The 17,300-nt window shown below is 38.3% G+C and overlaps 1 non-coding gene across 1 annotated transcript; it reads left to right on the top strand.

Moving 5' to 3' along the window:
- Positions 1-7,503: 7,503 nt before the first annotated feature.
- LOC112724815 (small nucleolar RNA R71) lies at positions 7,504-7,611 on the top strand. The gene has a single exon (XR_003163960.1). It is a non-coding gene; the product is annotated as a small nucleolar RNA R71 (small nucleolar RNA).
- Positions 7,612-17,300: the final 9,689 nt, after the last annotated feature.

The raw sequence follows: 17,300 nt of genomic DNA on the forward strand, positions 1-17,300 counted from the left end.
TGAAATTTAAAAATTGAAATTTGAAATTTGATTTTTGAAATAAGATAAGATAAGATTTTGAAAAAGATATGATTTTTGAAAAAGATTTGAATTTTGAAATTTAAAAATTAAGATAAGATAAGATAAAAAAAATTTCAAAATAAAAATCTAAATTTTTTAAATGCAAATTTTGAAAATTCAATAAATAGAAAAGATATATATATATATATATATATATATTGAATTTAATGATGAAAGAGAAAAACAATAAAATGACACCAAACTTAAAATTTTTAGATCAAAACGAAGAAAACAACTAAGAACAACTTGAAGATCAAGATGAACACCAAGAACAAATTTTTGAAAAAAAAAATTTTAATAACTAAATAAAAACCAATAACCTCTTAATTTATGAAAAAGAAAAAAAAAACAAAAATAAAACAAATAAACAAGCAAAAAGCAAATATTTACAATAACCAATAATAAGGCACACGTTTGCAATTCTCCGGCAATGGCGCCATTTTGAAAAACGAATTATTGACGGTTTAGAATTCAGAATAAATTCCCGTTGCAAGTATAGTTTCTAAACCAAGCAATCATCCTTTCTTATAAACGTTTTGGTTGTCACAAGTAACAAACCCACTAAAATTTATAAACTGAAGTATTCAAACCTCGGGTCGTCTTCTCAAGGAATTGCAGGGAGGTGTTCTTATTATTGGTTATGAGTCTTGTAAATTGGGGGTTTTGAAAGTGAAGAACAGGTAATTTAAATAACAAGGAAAATAAATTGTAGGAATTAATAAAATAATATCTAATAAAATTCTTGGCAAGGTATGAAAATTCGAAAGTCCTATCCTAGTTATTCTTATGAGAATTGAAGTTAATCTCACTTAGTTAACATTTACGAAAGCAAGGGAAAGTCAAGTGGACTAATTAGTTAGATCCCCAAGTCCTAGCCAACTCCTAAGGAAAGACTAGAGTTAGTGGAATTCAATTCAATTAGCAGACATAACAATCAATCACGATAAGTGGTGCACGAAATTGTGATCATCAATGGCCCCAACAACTTGGTACGCACAATTGTAATCTCAACTCTTTATCACAACTTCGCACAACTAACCAGCAAGTGCACTGGGTCGTCCAAGTAATAAACCTTACGTGAGTAAGGGTCGATCCCACAGAGATTGTCGGCCTGAAGCAAGCTATGGTCACCCTGTAAATCTCAGTCAGGCGGATTCAAATGGTTATGGTGAATTGATAATAAAAATATAAATAAAATATAAACTAGGATAGAGATACTTATGTAATTCATTGGTGAGAATTTCAGATAAGCGTATGGAGATGCCTTTCGTTCCTCCTGAACCTCTACTTTCCTGCTGTCTTCATCCAATCATTCCTACTCCTTTCCATGGCAAGCTTTATGTAGGGCATCACCATTGTCAATGGCTACATCCCATCCTCTCTATGAAAATGGTCCAATGCGCTGTCACTGCATGGCTAATCATCTGTCGGTTCTCGATCATACTGGAATAGGATTTACTATCCTTTTGCATCTGTCACTACGCCCAGCACTCGTGAGTTTGAAGCTCGTCACAGCCATCCCTTCCCAGATCCTACTCGGAATACCACAGACAAGGTTTAGACTTTCCGGATCTCAAGAATGGCCATCCATGGGTTCTAACTTATACCACGAAGATTCTAATATCTCGGACTCGGTCCTCTGTATTAGATATCTAAGAGATACTCATTCTAGCTTGTTTGCATGTAGAACGGAAGTGTTTGTCAGGCACGCGTTCATGGGTGAGAATGATAATGAGCGTCACATAATCATCACATTCATCATGTTCTTGGGTGCGAATGGATATCTTAGAGAAGGAATAAGCTTGAATTGAATAGAAAAACAGTAGTACTTTGTATTAATTCATGAGGAACAGCAGAGCTCCACACCTTAATCTATGAAGTGTAGAAACTCTACCGTTGAAAATACATAAGTGATAAGGTTCAGGCATGGCCGAATGGCCAGCCCCCAAACGTGATCTAAAGATCAAACTAAAGATCTCCAAAGATGTAAATACAATAGTAAAAAGTCCTATTTATACTAAACTAGTTACTAGGGTTTATAGAAATGAGTAAATGATGTAGAAATCTACTTCTGGGGCCCACTTGGTGTGTGCTTGGGCTGAACATTGAGCTTTACACGTGTAGAGGCTTCTTTTGGAGTTGAACGCCAGTTTGTAACCTGTTTCTGGCGTTTAACTCCATAATGCAGCATGGAACTGGCATTGAATGCCAGTTTGAATCATCTAAAATCGGGCAAAGTATGGACTATTATATATTGCTGGAAAGCCCTGGATGTCTACTTTTCAACGCACTTGAGAGCGTGCCATTTGGAGTTCTGTAGCTCCAGAAAATCCACTTTGAGTGCAGCGAGGTCAGAATCCCACAGCATCTGCAGTCCTTCTTCAACCTCTGAATCTGATTTTTGCTCAAGTCCCTCAATTTCAGCCAGAAAATACCTAAAATCACAGATAAACATACAAACTCATAGTAAAGTCCAGAAATGTAATTTTTATTTAAAAACTAATAAAAATATACTAAAAACTAACTAAATTATATTGAAAACTATATAAAAACAATGCCAAAAAGCGTATAAATTATCCGCTCATCACAACACCAAACTTAAATTGTTGCTTGTCCCCAAGCAACTGAAAATCAAATAGGATAAAAAGAAGATAATATACTATAAATTCCAAAATATCAATGAAACTTAGCTCCAATCAGATGAGCGGGACTTGTAGCTTTTTGCCTCTTGAATAGTTTTGGCATCTTACTTTATCCATTGAGGTTCAGAATGATTGGCATCTATAGGAACTTAGAATACAGATAGTGTTATTGATTCTCCTAGTTCAGTATGTTGATTCTTGAACACAGCTACTTTATGAGTCTTGGCCGTGGCCCTAAGCACTTTGTTTTCCAGTATTACCATCGGATACATAAATGCCACAGACACATAACTGGGTGAACCTTTTCAGATTGTGACTCAGCTTTGCTAGAGTCCCCAATTAGAGGTGTCCAGGGTTCTTAAGTACACTCTTCTTTTGCTTTGGACCTTGACTTTAACCGCTCAGTCTCAAGTTTTCACTTGACACCTTCATGCCACAAGCACATGGTTAGGGACAACTTGGTTTAGCCGCTTAGGCCAGGATTTTATTCCTTTAGGCCCTCCTATCCACTGATGCTCAAAGCCTTGGATCCTTTTTATTTACCCTTGCCTTTTGGTTTTAAGGGCTATTGGCTTTTTGCTCTTGCCTTTTGGTTTAAAGAGCTTTTGGCTTTTTCTGCTTGCTTTTTCTTTTTCTTCTCCCTTTTTTTCGCTATTTTTTTTCTTTTTTTTTTCTGCAAGCTTTTGTATTCACTGCTTTTTCTTGCTTCAAGAATCATTTTTATGATTTTTCAGATTATCAAATAACATTTCTCCTTTTTCCTTATTCTTTCAAGAGCCAACATATTTAACATTCATAAACAACAACTTCAAAAGACATATGCACTGTTCAAGCATACATTCAGAAAACAAAAAGTATTGCCACCACATCAAAATAATTAAACTAGTTTCAAGGATGAAGTTGAAACCATGTACTTCTTGTTCTTTTGTAATTAAAACATTTTTCATTCAAGAGAGGTGATGGATTCATATTCATAACTTTAAGGCATAGACACTTAGACACTAGTGATCATATAGTAAAGACACAAACATAAATAAGACATAAAGCTCAAAAATCGAAAAACAGAAAATAAATAGACAAGGAGATTAAGGAATGAGTCCACCTTAGTGAGGGTGGCGTCTTCCTCTTCTTGAAGAACCAATGGTGCTTTTGAGCTCCTCTATGTCTCTTCCTTGTCTTTGTTGCTCCTCCCTCATAGCTCTTTGATCTTCTCTAATTTCATGGAGGATGATGGAATGCTCTTGGTGCTCTACCCTTAGTTGTCCCATATTGGAACTTAATTCTCCTAGGGAAGTGTTGATTTGTTCCCAATAATTCTGTGGAGGAAAGTGTATCCCCTGAGGCATCTTAGGGATTTCATGGTGAGGAATTTCCTCATGCTCATGTTGAGGTCCATGGTCTCTTATTTGCTACATCCTTTTCTTAGTGATGGGCTTGTCCTCTTCAATGAGGATGTCTCCCTCTATGTCAATTCCAGCCGAATTGCAGAGGTGGCATATGAGGTGAGAAAAGGCTAACCTTGCCCAAGTGGAGGACTTGTCAGCCACCTTGTAGAGTTCTTGAGGTATAATCTCATGAACTTCCACTTCTTCTCCAATCATGATGGCCCGGTCTATAGTAACTTCAGACCGGTTACTAGTAGGAATGATTGAGCATTGAATGAACTCTAGCCATCCCCTAGCCACTGGTTTGAGGTCATGCCTTCTTAATTGAACCGGCTTGCCTCTTGAGTCAATTTTCCATTGAGCTCCTTCCTCACATATGTCTATGAGGACTTGGTCCAACCTTTGATCAAAGTTGACCCTTCTTGTGTAGGGGCATGCATTCTCTTCCATCATTGGCAAGTTGAACGCCAGCCTTACATTTTTCGGACTGAAATCTAAGTATTTCCCCCGAACTATGGTAAGCCAATGCTTTGGATTCGGGTTCACACTTTGATCATGGTTCCTAGTGATCCATGCGTTTGCATAGAACTCTTGAACCATTAGGATCCCGACTTATTGAATGGGGTTGGTGAGAACTTCCCAACCTCTTCTTTGGATTTCAAGTCGGATCTCCGGATACTCATTCTTCTTGAGCTTGAAAGGAACCTCAGGGATCACTTTCTTCTTGGTCACAACTTCATAGAAGTGGTCTTGATGGACATTTGAGATGAATCTCTCCATCTCCCATGACTTAGAGGTGGAAGCAATTGCCTTCCCTTTCCTCTTTCTAGAGGTTTCTCTGGTCTTAGGTGCCATAAATGGTTATGAAAAAACAAAAAGCTATGATTTTACCACACCAAACTTAAAATGTTTGCTCGTCCCCGAGCAAAAGAAGAAAGAAAGTAGTAGAAGAAGAAGAAAATGGAGGAGATGGAGGGTGAGGTGTTTTCGGCCAAGGTGAGAAGTTATGGTGGTGTTGTGTGAAAATGAAGAAGGAATGAGGGGTTTATATAGGGGGGGAGGGTTAAGTTTTGGCCATTAGGGTTCGGTTTGGGAGGGAAAATATTTTGAATTTGAAGGTAGGTGGGATTTATGGGGAAGAGAAGATGGATGTGAGTGGTGAGGGGGTGATAGGAAAGAGTGATTGAAGTGATTGGTGAAGGGTATTTGGGGAAGAGAGTTATGAAAAGGTGTGAAGGGGAGAGAAGAAGTGGTGGGGATCCTGTGAGGTCCACAGATCATGTGGGAATCCTGTGGGGTCCACAGATCCTGAGGTGTCAACGATTTTTCATCCCTACACCCTTTAGACGTGTAAAACGCCTTATACATGCAATCCTGGTGTTTAACGCCAGACTGCTGCCTGTTTCTGGCGTTAAACGCCACTTCCATGCTCTGTTCTGGCGTTTAACGCCAAGTAGATACTTGTTTCTGGCGTTAAACGCCAGCTTGGTGCCTGTTTCTGGCGTTAAACGCCAGACAGATGCTTGTTTCTGGCGTTTAAATGCCAGACTGTTCTCCTCCAGGGTGTGCTATTTTTCATTCCATTTTTCATTCTGTTTTTTATTTTTCAGTAGTTTTTGTGACTTCACATGATCATCAACCTAAAGAACACATAAAATAACAATGGAAAATAAATAAACATGATTAGATAACATTGGGTTGCCTCCCAACAAGCGCTTCTTTAATGTCAATAGCTTGACAGTGAGCTCTTATGGAGCCTCACAGATGTTCAGAGCATTGTTGGAACCTTCCAACACCAAACTTTGAGTTTGGTTGTGGCTTCCCAACACCAAACTTAGAGTTTGACTTTGGGGCTTTGGTTGACTCTGCAGTGAGAGAAGCTTTTCATGCTTCCTCTCCATGGTTACAGAAGGAGATCCTTGAGTTTTAAACACAAGGTTGCCCTCATTCAGTTGAAGGATCAATTCTCCTCTATCCACATCAATCACAGCTCTTGCTGTGGCTAGGAAGGGTCTTCCAAGGATGATGGATTCATCCTCATCCTTCCCAGTGTCTAGGATTATGATATCAGCAGGGATGTAAAGGCCTTTAACCTTTACTAGCACGTCCTCTACTTGTCCATAAGCCTGTTTTCTTGAGTTGTCTGCCATCTTTAATAAGATTCTGGTAGCTTGCACCTCAAAGATTCCCAGTTTCTCCATTACAGAAAGTGGCATGAGGTTTATCCCTGACCCAAGGTCACATAGAGCCTTCTCAAAGGTCATGGTGCCTATGGTACAAGGTATTAAGAACTTTTCAGGATCCTGTTTCTTCTGAGGCAACGTCAGTTGATCCAGATAACTCAGTTCATTGATGAGCAAGGGAGGTTCATCTTCCCAAGTCTCATTACCAAATAATTTTGCATTCAGCTTCATGATTGCACCAAGGTACTTGGCAACTTGCTCTTCGGTGACATCCTCATTCTCTTCAGAAGAAGAATACTCATCAGAGCTCATGACGGGCATAAAGAGGTTCAAAGGAATCTCTATGGTCTCTAGATGAGCCTCAGATTTCTTTGGTTCCTCAAAGGAAAACTCCTTGTTGATCACTGGACGTCCCAGGAGGTCTTCCTCACTGGGATTCACGTCCTCTCCCTCCCTTGTAGGTTCGGCCATGATGGTTAAATCAATGGCCTTGCACTCTCTTTTTGGATTCTCTTCTGTATTGCTTGGGAGAGTACTAGGAGGAGTTTCATTGACTCTTTTACTCAGCTAGCCCACTTGTGCCTCCAAATTCCTAATGGAGGACCGTGTTTCATTCATAAAACTTACAGTGGCCTTAGATAGATCAGAGACTATATTTGCTAAGCTAGATGGATTCTGCTCAAAACTCTCTGTCTATTGCTGAGTGGATGATGGAAAAGGCTTGCTATTGCTAAACCTATTTCTTCCACCATTATTAAAGCCTTGTTGAGGCTTTTGTTGATCCTTCCATGAGAAATTTGGATGATTTCTCCATGAGGGATTATAGGTGTTTCCATAAGGTTCATCCATGTAATTCACCTCTGCTATTGCAGGGTTCTCAGGATCATAAGCTTCTTCTTCAGAAGATGCCTCTTTAGTACTGTTGGATGATTCCTTCAATCCATTCAGACTCTGAGAGATCATATTGACTTGCTGAGTCAATATTTTATTCTGAGCCAATATGGTATTCAGAGTATCAATCTCAAGAACTCCCTTCCTCATAGGCGTCCTATTATTCACAGGATTCCTTTCAGAAGTCTACATGAACTGGTTATTTGCAACCATGTCAATGAGTTCTTGAGCTTCTGCAGGTGTTTTCTTTAGATGAATGGATCCACCTGCAGAATGGTCTAGTGACATCTTTGATAGCTCAGACAAACCATCATAGAATATATCCAGGATGGTCCATTCTGAAAGCATGTCAGAAGGACACTTTTTGGTCAGTTCCTTGTATCTCTCCCAAGCTTCATAGAGGGATTCACCTTCTTTCTATTTGAAGGTTTGAACATCCACTCTAAGATTACTAAGCTTTTGAGGAGGAAAGAACTTGGCTAAGAAAGCCGTGACCAGCTTATCCCAAGAGTTCAGGCTATCCTTAGGTTGAGAGTCCAACCATATTCTAGCTCTGTCTCTTACAGCAAATGGGAAAAGCATAAGCCTGTAGACCTCAGGATCAACCCCATTGGTCTTAACAGTATCACAGATCTGCAAAAATTCAGTTAAGAACTGAAAAGGGTCTTCAGATGGAAGTCCATGAAACTTGCAGTTCTGTTGCATCAGAGAAACTAATTGAGGTTTAAGCTCAAAATTGTTTGCTCCAATGGCAGGGATTGAGATGTTTCTTCCATGTAAATTGGAATTTGGTGCAGTCAAGTCACCAAGCATCTTCCTTGCATTGTTATTATTTTCGGCCATGTTGTCTTCTTTTTCAAAAAGTTCTGTCAGATTTTCTCCAGAGAGTTGTGCTTTGGCTTCCCTTAGCTTCCTCTTCAGAGTCCTTTCAGGTTCAGGATCAGCTTCAACAAGAATGTTCTTATCCTTGTTCCTGCTCATATGAAAAAGAAGAAAACAGAAAACAAAATATGGAATCCTCTATGTCACAGTATAGAGATTCTTTTATGTGAGAAGAAGAATAAAAGAATAGAAGAATAGAAATTCGAACACCAAGAGGAAGAGAGGGTTCGAATTTTGAGATGAAGAGAAGTGTTAATAAATAAATAAATAATTAGAAGGAGGTGAGGAAGAGAAGAATTCGAAAATTTAACAAAATAAAATAAAAATATTTTAAAATTAAAGTTAAAATTCGAAAAATAAAATTGAAATCAAATTAAATTAAAAATTAAAACAATTAGTTAATAAAAAAAAGAAATTTGAAAAAGGGGGAAGGGATTTTCGAAAATTAGAGAGAGAGAATTAGTTAGGTAGTTTTGAAAAAGATAAGAATCGATCAAAAAGTTAAGTGGTTAATTGAAAAAAATTTGAAAATCAATTTTGGAAAGATAAAAAGTTAGAAAAGATTTTGAAATTGATTTTGAAAAAGATGTGATTGGAATTTATTTTGAAAAAGATTTGAAAAAGAAATTTAAAAAGATTTGATTTTGAAAATTAAAGTTGATTACTTGATTAACAAGAAACTAAAAATATATGATTCTAGAGTTTAAAGATTGAACCTTTCTTATTAGGCAAGTAACAAACTTAAAAATTTTGAATCAATCACATTAATTGTTAGCATTGAATTCGAAAATATGGAATAAAAATAAGAAAAAGATTTTAAAAATTAATTTGAAATTTTCGAAAATATGAAAGAAAAATTGAAAAATATTTGATTTTTGAAAAAGAATTGAAAAAGATAGAATTTTTAAATTGAAAATTTGATTTGACTCATAAGAAACAACTAAATTTTAAAAAGTTTTGAAAAAGTCAACTCAAATTTTTGAAAATTTATGAGTGAAAAAGGGAAAGATATTTTTTTATTTTTGAATTTTTAATGAAGAAAGAGAAAAACATCAAAAAGACTCAAAACATGAAAATTATGAATCAAAACAAGAAAAATATGCAAGAACACTTTGAATGCAAAGATGAACACCAAGAACACTTTGAAGATCATGATGAACATCAAGTATGTATTTTTGAAAAATTTTCAAGAAAAGAAAACATGCAAGACACCAAACTTAAAAATTTTTATTCTTTAGACATTAATAATTCAAGAATGCATATGAAAAACAAGAAAAGACACAAAATAAGAAAATATGAAGATCAAACAAGAAGACTGGCCAAGAACAACTTGAAGATCATGAAGAATGCAATGCATAAAATTTTTGAAAATAATTTTTTTTAGAAAACTAAAAATATGCAATTGTCACCAAGCTTAAAACTTGACCCTAGACTCAAACAAAAATCACAAAATATTTTTGGTTTTATGATTTTATTAAATTGTTTTGATTTTTCGAAAATTAATTAGGAAAAACGAAAAAGAAGAAATAATTTTTTGTATTTTTCGAAAATAAGAAATAAAAAGCTTAAAAATAAAATAAAATTACCTAATCTGAGCAACAAGATGAACCGTCAGTTGTCCAAACTCGAACAATCCCTGGCAACGGCGCCAAAAACTTGGTGCACGAAATTGTGATCATCAATGGCCCCAACAACTTGGTACGCACAATTGTAATCTCAACTCTTTATCACAACTTCGCACAACTAACCAGCAAGTGCACTGGGTCGTCCAAGTAATAAACCTTACGTGAGTAAGGGTCGATCCCACAGAGATTGTCGGCCTGAAGCAAGCTATGGTCACCCTGTAAATCTCAGTCAGGCGGATTCAAATGGTTATGGTGAATTGATAATAAAAATATAAATAAAATATAAACTAGGATAGAGATACTTATGTAATTCATTGGTGAGAATTTCAGATAAATAGAGATGCCTTTCGTTCCTCCTGAACCTCTACTTTCCTGCTGTCTTCATCCAATCATTCCTACTCCTTTCCATGGCAAGCTTTATGTAGGGCATCACCGTTGTCAATAGCTACATCCCATCCTCTCTGTGAAAATGGTCCAATACGCTGTCACTGCATGGCTAATCATCTGTCGGTTCTCAATCATACTGGAATAGGATTTACTATCCTTTTGCGTCTGTCACTACGCCCAGCACTCGCGAGTTTGAAGCTCGTCACAGCCATCCCTTCCTAGATCCTACTCGGAATACCACAGACAAGGTTTAGACTTTCCGGATCTCAAGAATGGCCATCCATGGGTTCTAACTTATATCATGAAGATTCTAATATCTCGGACTCGGTCCTCTGTATTAGATATCTAAGAGATACTCATTCTAGCTTGTTTGCATGTAGAACGGAAGTGTTTGTCAGGCACGCGTTCATGGGTGAGAATGATAATGAGCATCACATAATCATTACATTCATCATGTTCTTGGGTGCGAATGGATATCTTAGAGAATGAATAAGCTTGAATTGAATAGAAAAATAGTAGTACTTTGTATTAATTCATGAGGAACAGCAGAGCTCCACACCTTAATCTATGGAGTGTAGAAACTCTACCATTGAAAATACATAAGTGATAAGGTTCAGGCATGGCCGAATGGCCAGCCCCCAAACGTGATCTAAATATCAAACTAAAGATGTTCCAAAGATCTCCAAAGATGTAAATACAATAGTAAAAAGTCCTATTTATACTAAACTAGTTACTAGGGTTTACAGAAATGTAAATGATGTAGAAATCCACTTTTGGGGCCCACTTGGTGTGTGCTTGGGCTGAGCATTGAGCTTTACACGTGTAGAGGCTTTTCTTGGAGTTGAACGCCAGTTTGTAACCTGTTTCTGGCGTTTAACTCCACTTTGCAACCTGTTTCTGGCGTTTAACTCCAGAATGCAGCATGGAACTGGCGTTGAATGCCAGTTTGCATCGTCTAAACTCGGGCAAAGTATGGAATATTATATACTGCTAGAAAGCCCTGGATGTCTACTTTCCAACGCACTTGAGAGCGCGCCATTTGGAGTTCTGTAGCTCCAGAAAATCCACTTTGAGTGCAGGGAGGTCAGAATCCAACAGCATCTGCAGTCCTACTTCAACCTCTGAATCTGATTTTTGCTCAAGTCCCTCAATTTCAGCCAGAAAATACCTGAAATCACAGAAAAATACACAAACTCATAGTAAAGTCCAGAAATGTGATTTTTATTTAATAACTAATAAAAATATACTAAAAACTAACTAAATTATACTGAAAACTATATAAAAACAATGCCAAAAAGCATATAAATTATCCCCTCATCAATAAGTTTGATAACTCAAGAGCTTCCAGTTAATCAATTAAAGCCAAGGATATGAAAAGCTAAATAAGAATTATAAATCTGAAATACCTCAATTGCATTAATAAGAGAAAATCAATCTAAACATGAAGAGTTCACATGCTAATTTGGCAACATAAGTAATTAAATGAGAGCGTTAAAGTATCTGAAGGTAAAAGAGAAATATAACTTAAAAGGAATATTGAACCTGATAAAGAGTTGAAATACTAAATTGAATTAATAAGAAATCCTAATCCTAAAACCTAAGAGAGAGGAGAGAACCTCTCCCTTTAAAAACTACATCTAATTTATGAAAAGTGAATTATGAAAGCATAATTATGAATGAATGGATTCCCCCACTTTATAGCCTTTAATCTGTGTTTTCTGAGCCGCAAAATGGGTCAAAAACAGCCCAGAAATCGCTGGAGAAGAAATCTGCCACGCTGATTTCGTCACTGCAATGCGTCCACGTGGAGCACGCGTTTGTGTCATCTAGCGTCAGGAAAACTATGGCATATTATATATCAAATCGAAGCCCCGGATGTTAGCTTTCCAACGCAACTGGAACCGCGTCGTTTGGACCTCTGTAGCTCAAGTTATGACTGTTTTAGTGCAAAGAGGTCAGGCTAGACAGCTTTGCAGTTCCTTCAACTTCTTGTATTCCTTCCACTTTTGCATGCTTCCTTTCCATCCTCCAAGCCATTCCTGCTCTGTAATCTCTGAAATCACTTAACCCACATATCAAGGCATCTAGTGGTAATGAGGGAGGATTAATATTAGCGAATATAAGGCCAAAGAAGCATATTTTCAATCATAGCACAAAATCAGGAAGGAGAATGTAAACTCATGCAAAAAGTATGAATAAGTGGGTAAAGAGTTGACAAAATCTGCTCAATTGAGCACAAGATAAACCATAAAATAGTGGTTTATCAGTACCCTAAAGCCAGAAACTTCCTGCTGTGAGGAATGATCTTCTTGCAGTCTGCAGCAGTTGGCTTCTCATCAGCAAGCTCCCAAGGTACGTCAGCTCGGCGGCCTAGCTGAGTGATCAGATAAGGGAAAGGGAGAGTTCCTCTGACATGGACCCTGGCCATATAATACCTGATGAAACGTGGAAGATACAAGTCCTTGCCCTCCATCACACACCAGATGAGGGTGATCATAGCAGCGGGCACCTCTATCTCATGAGTGCTCGGCATCACGTAATTACTCAGGATTTGCTGCCAAAGCCGAGCCTCATCATTCAAATATATCAGCTTGATTCCCTTAGGCATCACTATATTCTTTCCCATGACCCATGGGACAGTAGGATCAAGGGCTATTCTCTGCTTGACTGCATCCCAGTCAAATCTCATGTATCTCATATCCTCTTCAGCCTTTTGGTAACCGTCAGGCTGATCTGACTTAGGCTGAAGCTGGAGGATATCCTCAATAGCTTCCTCAGTGACTAAAATATGTTTCCCTCTGAGGTGCACTGCATCCAGAGAGGTCTTGAAATAGTTACAGTAAAATTCTCTGACCCAGGAGGCATTGACCTCTGTCAAGTTCCTTTCCATGAAGAACCAGCCTCTTTGTTTTATCTGTTCGAAAGTGTACTGGGTGAGTTCTTCTAAAATTTTAAGAGTTCTCTCCAGGTAGAGGTTCCTGGCAGTGGCAAACACTGGATACTTTAGCTCATAGTATCTGTTTGCAAATTTTACTTTATCTATGGCAGTGAGGAGCTGGTCGGCCTTTTCCTGCGGGGTAAAGTTCTTTTCCCCTCAGGAATCATCGTGAAGGAGATCCAGGATAGAGGTAGAAGATTTTTTTCTTTTACGTTTGCCTGTAGTAGCCTTGTCTTTTCCTTTGTTTCTAGGATCAGACATCCTGAAAAGCAGAAGTAGCAGGATATAATTGAAGAACTAAAGCAGGAAAAACAAGTAGGCAAGTAGGGTTTGTCAATGTAAGCAAAAAGGCAAAAGAGTAATAGGAGCATGAAATGAGGTAAATATATGTACATTTTGGATTAAATTAGAGTTAAAAGTCTGAGAGTAAAAAACACAATCCAAAATATAATAGAAGTGGAATTTAAGTTAATTAGGAAAAACAGTAATCATGCCTTGAGTTAGAAAGTTAAAGTAGTTAGGTAGAAACTCAAAAGAGAAGTTAGAAAGCTAAACTGGTTAGGAGTTAAAAAGGAAGTTAAAGTGAGTGGCATGAGAATGGTTTTCCTAGTTACCAAGAAATTCACAAAGTTGAGGAACAATCAACTCATATACAAGTAAGGAGTGCAATTTATTGATGATAATTATGATAAATAAAGTAAGTTTAATATGAGAATGAAATTATCAATAAGCAATTTAGTACTCAGGGAACAAAAAAGAATAAGAATGCTAACCTGTGCATTCATGAATTGGTTTGGTTGTAGCCAAGTAATGCAAAATATTGAATTTTCAAACTAATACATGAATGGGGGTAGATTAAACCATAAATTTGCAGAAAATTGGATAGCATTTTGGCTAAAATTGGATGTTCCCGGGTAGTAAACAGCAGGAAAAAATCAGTTCATATGAAATTAAATAGTGCTGAAAAGATTAACAAATAGCAAGAACATTAAAGAACAGTTTAACAGCAACATCAAATATGAAGAACAACATATGAACAGCATAGCATTACAGCAAATTCAGAATTGTGAGACAGATAGAAACAGTTAGCAAGAACGGTGTAATTATCAGGCCTAAATCCACTAACCACATCCTAGCTACCTAACCACCTAAAATCCACTACAATCATGCATCTCTAATTATCCTATTTCGAACAAAAACTCTAAAATATGCAACTAATTGACTAATTAGAAAACGAAATCGGTGTTCGACGAACCTGGTGTGTAGAAACAGAAATTAGGCTCAGAGAGATAGTGGCGGTATGGTGGTGATGTTGGTGGTGACGAAGCGACGATTGGTGGCGGAGCAGCGGCGGTCCAAGGTGGAGGCAGGGGCGGTTTGGTGGTGTGTGGGTGGTTAAGGTTGGGGGAAAGAGAGAAGGAGTGAAGGTTGTGTTGTGGTGGCTGGTGGTGGCGTGGTGGTTGCGGCACGGTGATGGGGCGGCGGCAGTGAGGGTTGGGTCGTAGAGGGAGGAGGAAAGGGGAGAACGGGAAGGAGGAAAAGAAGAAGGGGGGAGCATCGGCGGTGTAGTGCAGCGGTCGGGTCTGGGCGGCCAGGGGTGGTGGTGGTTGGGGGATAGGAGAAGAGAGGTTGCAGAGGGAGGTGGGGGGTTTGGGTGACGCGATGGGTAGGGTTTCGCGTGAATGGGGGTTAGTGTTTTTGAATCCACGCGAATGCGTGGAGCACGCGATCGCGTGATTTGGGCGAAAAGGGTGTTGACGCGGTCGCGTCGTTGACGCGATCGCGTGAATTAGGTAAAAGGTAAGGGACGCATGCGCGTGGAGCACGAGAACGCGTCGCTGAAAATTGTGCTAAATGCACAGTTTCAGCATCGTTTTGGCGCAACTCTCTGTTTCCAATGGGGTCCATAAAATCCACGCGACGCGTACGCGTCACTCGCGCTTTCGCGTGGGATGTGCGTGGTGCAGTGACGCGTTCGTGTCAGGGACGCGAACGCGTGGGCCGATTTGTGCTAAACGCACACCAGCCGCACGATTCCAGCCTGCGCGCTCGAGTGGGGTGATTTTTTTTTTGATGCAATTATGCAGTATGCAATATGCAGTGCTAATATGGGTGATGTGAATAATTCTAGGTTCAATGAAAATAAAATAAAATAAAAACAAACAAAACGAAATAAAATTGAAAAATGAACGATCATACCATGGTGGGTTGTCTCCCACCTAGCACTTTTAGTTAAAGTCCTTAAGTTAGACATTTGGGGAGTCTTTTGTTATGGTGGCTTGTGCTTGAATTCATCCAAAAATCTCCACCACTGTTTAGAATTCCAAAATCCTCTGGGGTCCCAAACTAGGCATGTAAAGCCTTTGAGTAAATTCAAACAGGTTCTCAGGTTCCCGGGGTGTTGAATGTCATAATAGATTCCAGGATCCCAAACCTTGCTCTTATATCCGCCTTTGTCTTGATATATATTTTTCCAGTCGGGCGGTTTGGAAGTTGCATGCTCACCAAGATGGCCAAACATTCTCCAAGACCCATTCAATTTAACTCGAAACCAATCCTTACACTTCAGATTGAAGCGTGGAACCTTATTGAATCTTGCATACCAGCCTTGAGCACTAACCATTTTCTTTTTACTCTTAAAGCCGCAAAGAGCTCTAAGCTGACCATCTGTTTCAAGTAAACCATATTCAAGTGAAAAAGTAAAGATAAAAGCTAAGGATTTTACCCACTTGAATTTAGTATTGGGTGGTAATGGTCTTGGGATAGGTGTTTCCAGTGGTTTTGCAAGCTCTACTCCCTTGTGTTCTTCTATGAATTCCTCCACTTCTTTGCAATTTTCTTCAGCTGTAACCATGTCTTGATCAACGTCTTCGATATCTTCCTCATCACTCAAATCATAAGTTGGAGGTTGCGAAAAGTCTACCTCCGCATCATCTTCGTATTCACTTGGGAAAGATTCTTCCATCTCAAAGAATTCATTTGCAGATGCAAGTTCATTACTAGGAGAACTTGACTCGTGATATTCATTATCAAGGAAACTTGCTTGTTGAATTATTCCGTTCAGGTCTTCATAGGATTCCTGCTTTGGAGGTTGTGCACTATCCTCCTTAGCATCAACTGCACTTCTCTTGACGGAATTCTCCATAATTATGGATTTCCATGGAGGTTCAGCATCTCCTAAGTCTTCAACCAATTCTTCTTCTTCGATAATTTCAGCTTCCTCCACTTGTTCCAGTACAAAGTCATGTTTCGTACTATCCAGTGGGGTTTCTAGTATCTCCTTCATGCTGCGTTCTTCATTAGTTTGTCCACATGAAGCCATGGGAGTTTTTTGAGTGTCCGAACGTCGGAAAGGTAGTCTATTTATCGCTTGATTCAATTGGTGAAGTGTTGCATGAAATTTTTCAAATGTTTCCTTGAGTTGCTTCCTTGATTCTTGGAGTGATGGATATGGACATGGTGCGTAGGGAAGTGGTGTTTCTTGGGAGCAATTGGGTTGGAATTGGGGTGGATACGGGTTACAGTTATATGGAGGTGAATGGTGTTAGTTGGCTTGTGAGTGTGGTGGTTCAAAGCTGTGTTGAGGAGGTGGTTCATAGGCGTATGGTGGGGCTTGTTGGTAATTACAAGGGGGTCCACCATAACTATTGTTCTGACATGCATTATTGAATGGTCGTCGTCCATGATAGTTTGGAAGGTGTTGTTGCCTAAAGGGTTGATCAGATCCTCGTGGCTCCGTCCATCTCTGATTGTTTTGACCTTGATGCATGTTCCTGTTATAGCTTCCATTCCTTTCAACATTATTAGAACCAAACTCAAAGTGATAGGGGTGAGAATTCGTAGTAAATAATAAAAATTAAAAATGAAAATAAAAAGAAATAAACAAGAAAAAAAAATATTTACAATAACCAATAATAAGACATACAGTTGCAACTCCCCGGCAACGGCGCCATTTTTTTGACGAACTGAATTAATTGATGGTTCAGAATTTTAATAAATTCTCGTTACAAGTATAGTTTCTAAACCAATTAATAATCCTTTCGTACAAAAGTTTTGGTTGTCACAAGTAACAAAACCCAATAAAAATAAATAACCGAAGTATTTAAACCTCGGGTCGTCTCTCAAGGAGTTGCAGGGCAGTATGATTTATTATTGGTTATGGAAATTGTGCATTTTTAGTTTGGGTTTTTGAATTAAGGAACAAGTAATTTAAATGGCAGGAAAAATAAATAAATTAATAATTAATAAAATCTCTTGGCAAGGTATGAGAAGTTGAAGTCCTATCCTAGTTATCCTTATCAGGTGTG

The sequence above is a fragment of the Arachis hypogaea genome, chromosome 11, assembly GCF_003086295.3.
Source record: "Arachis hypogaea cultivar Tifrunner chromosome 11, arahy.Tifrunner.gnm2.J5K5, whole genome shotgun sequence".
Taxonomy (NCBI): Eukaryota; Viridiplantae; Streptophyta; class Magnoliopsida; order Fabales; family Fabaceae; genus Arachis; species Arachis hypogaea.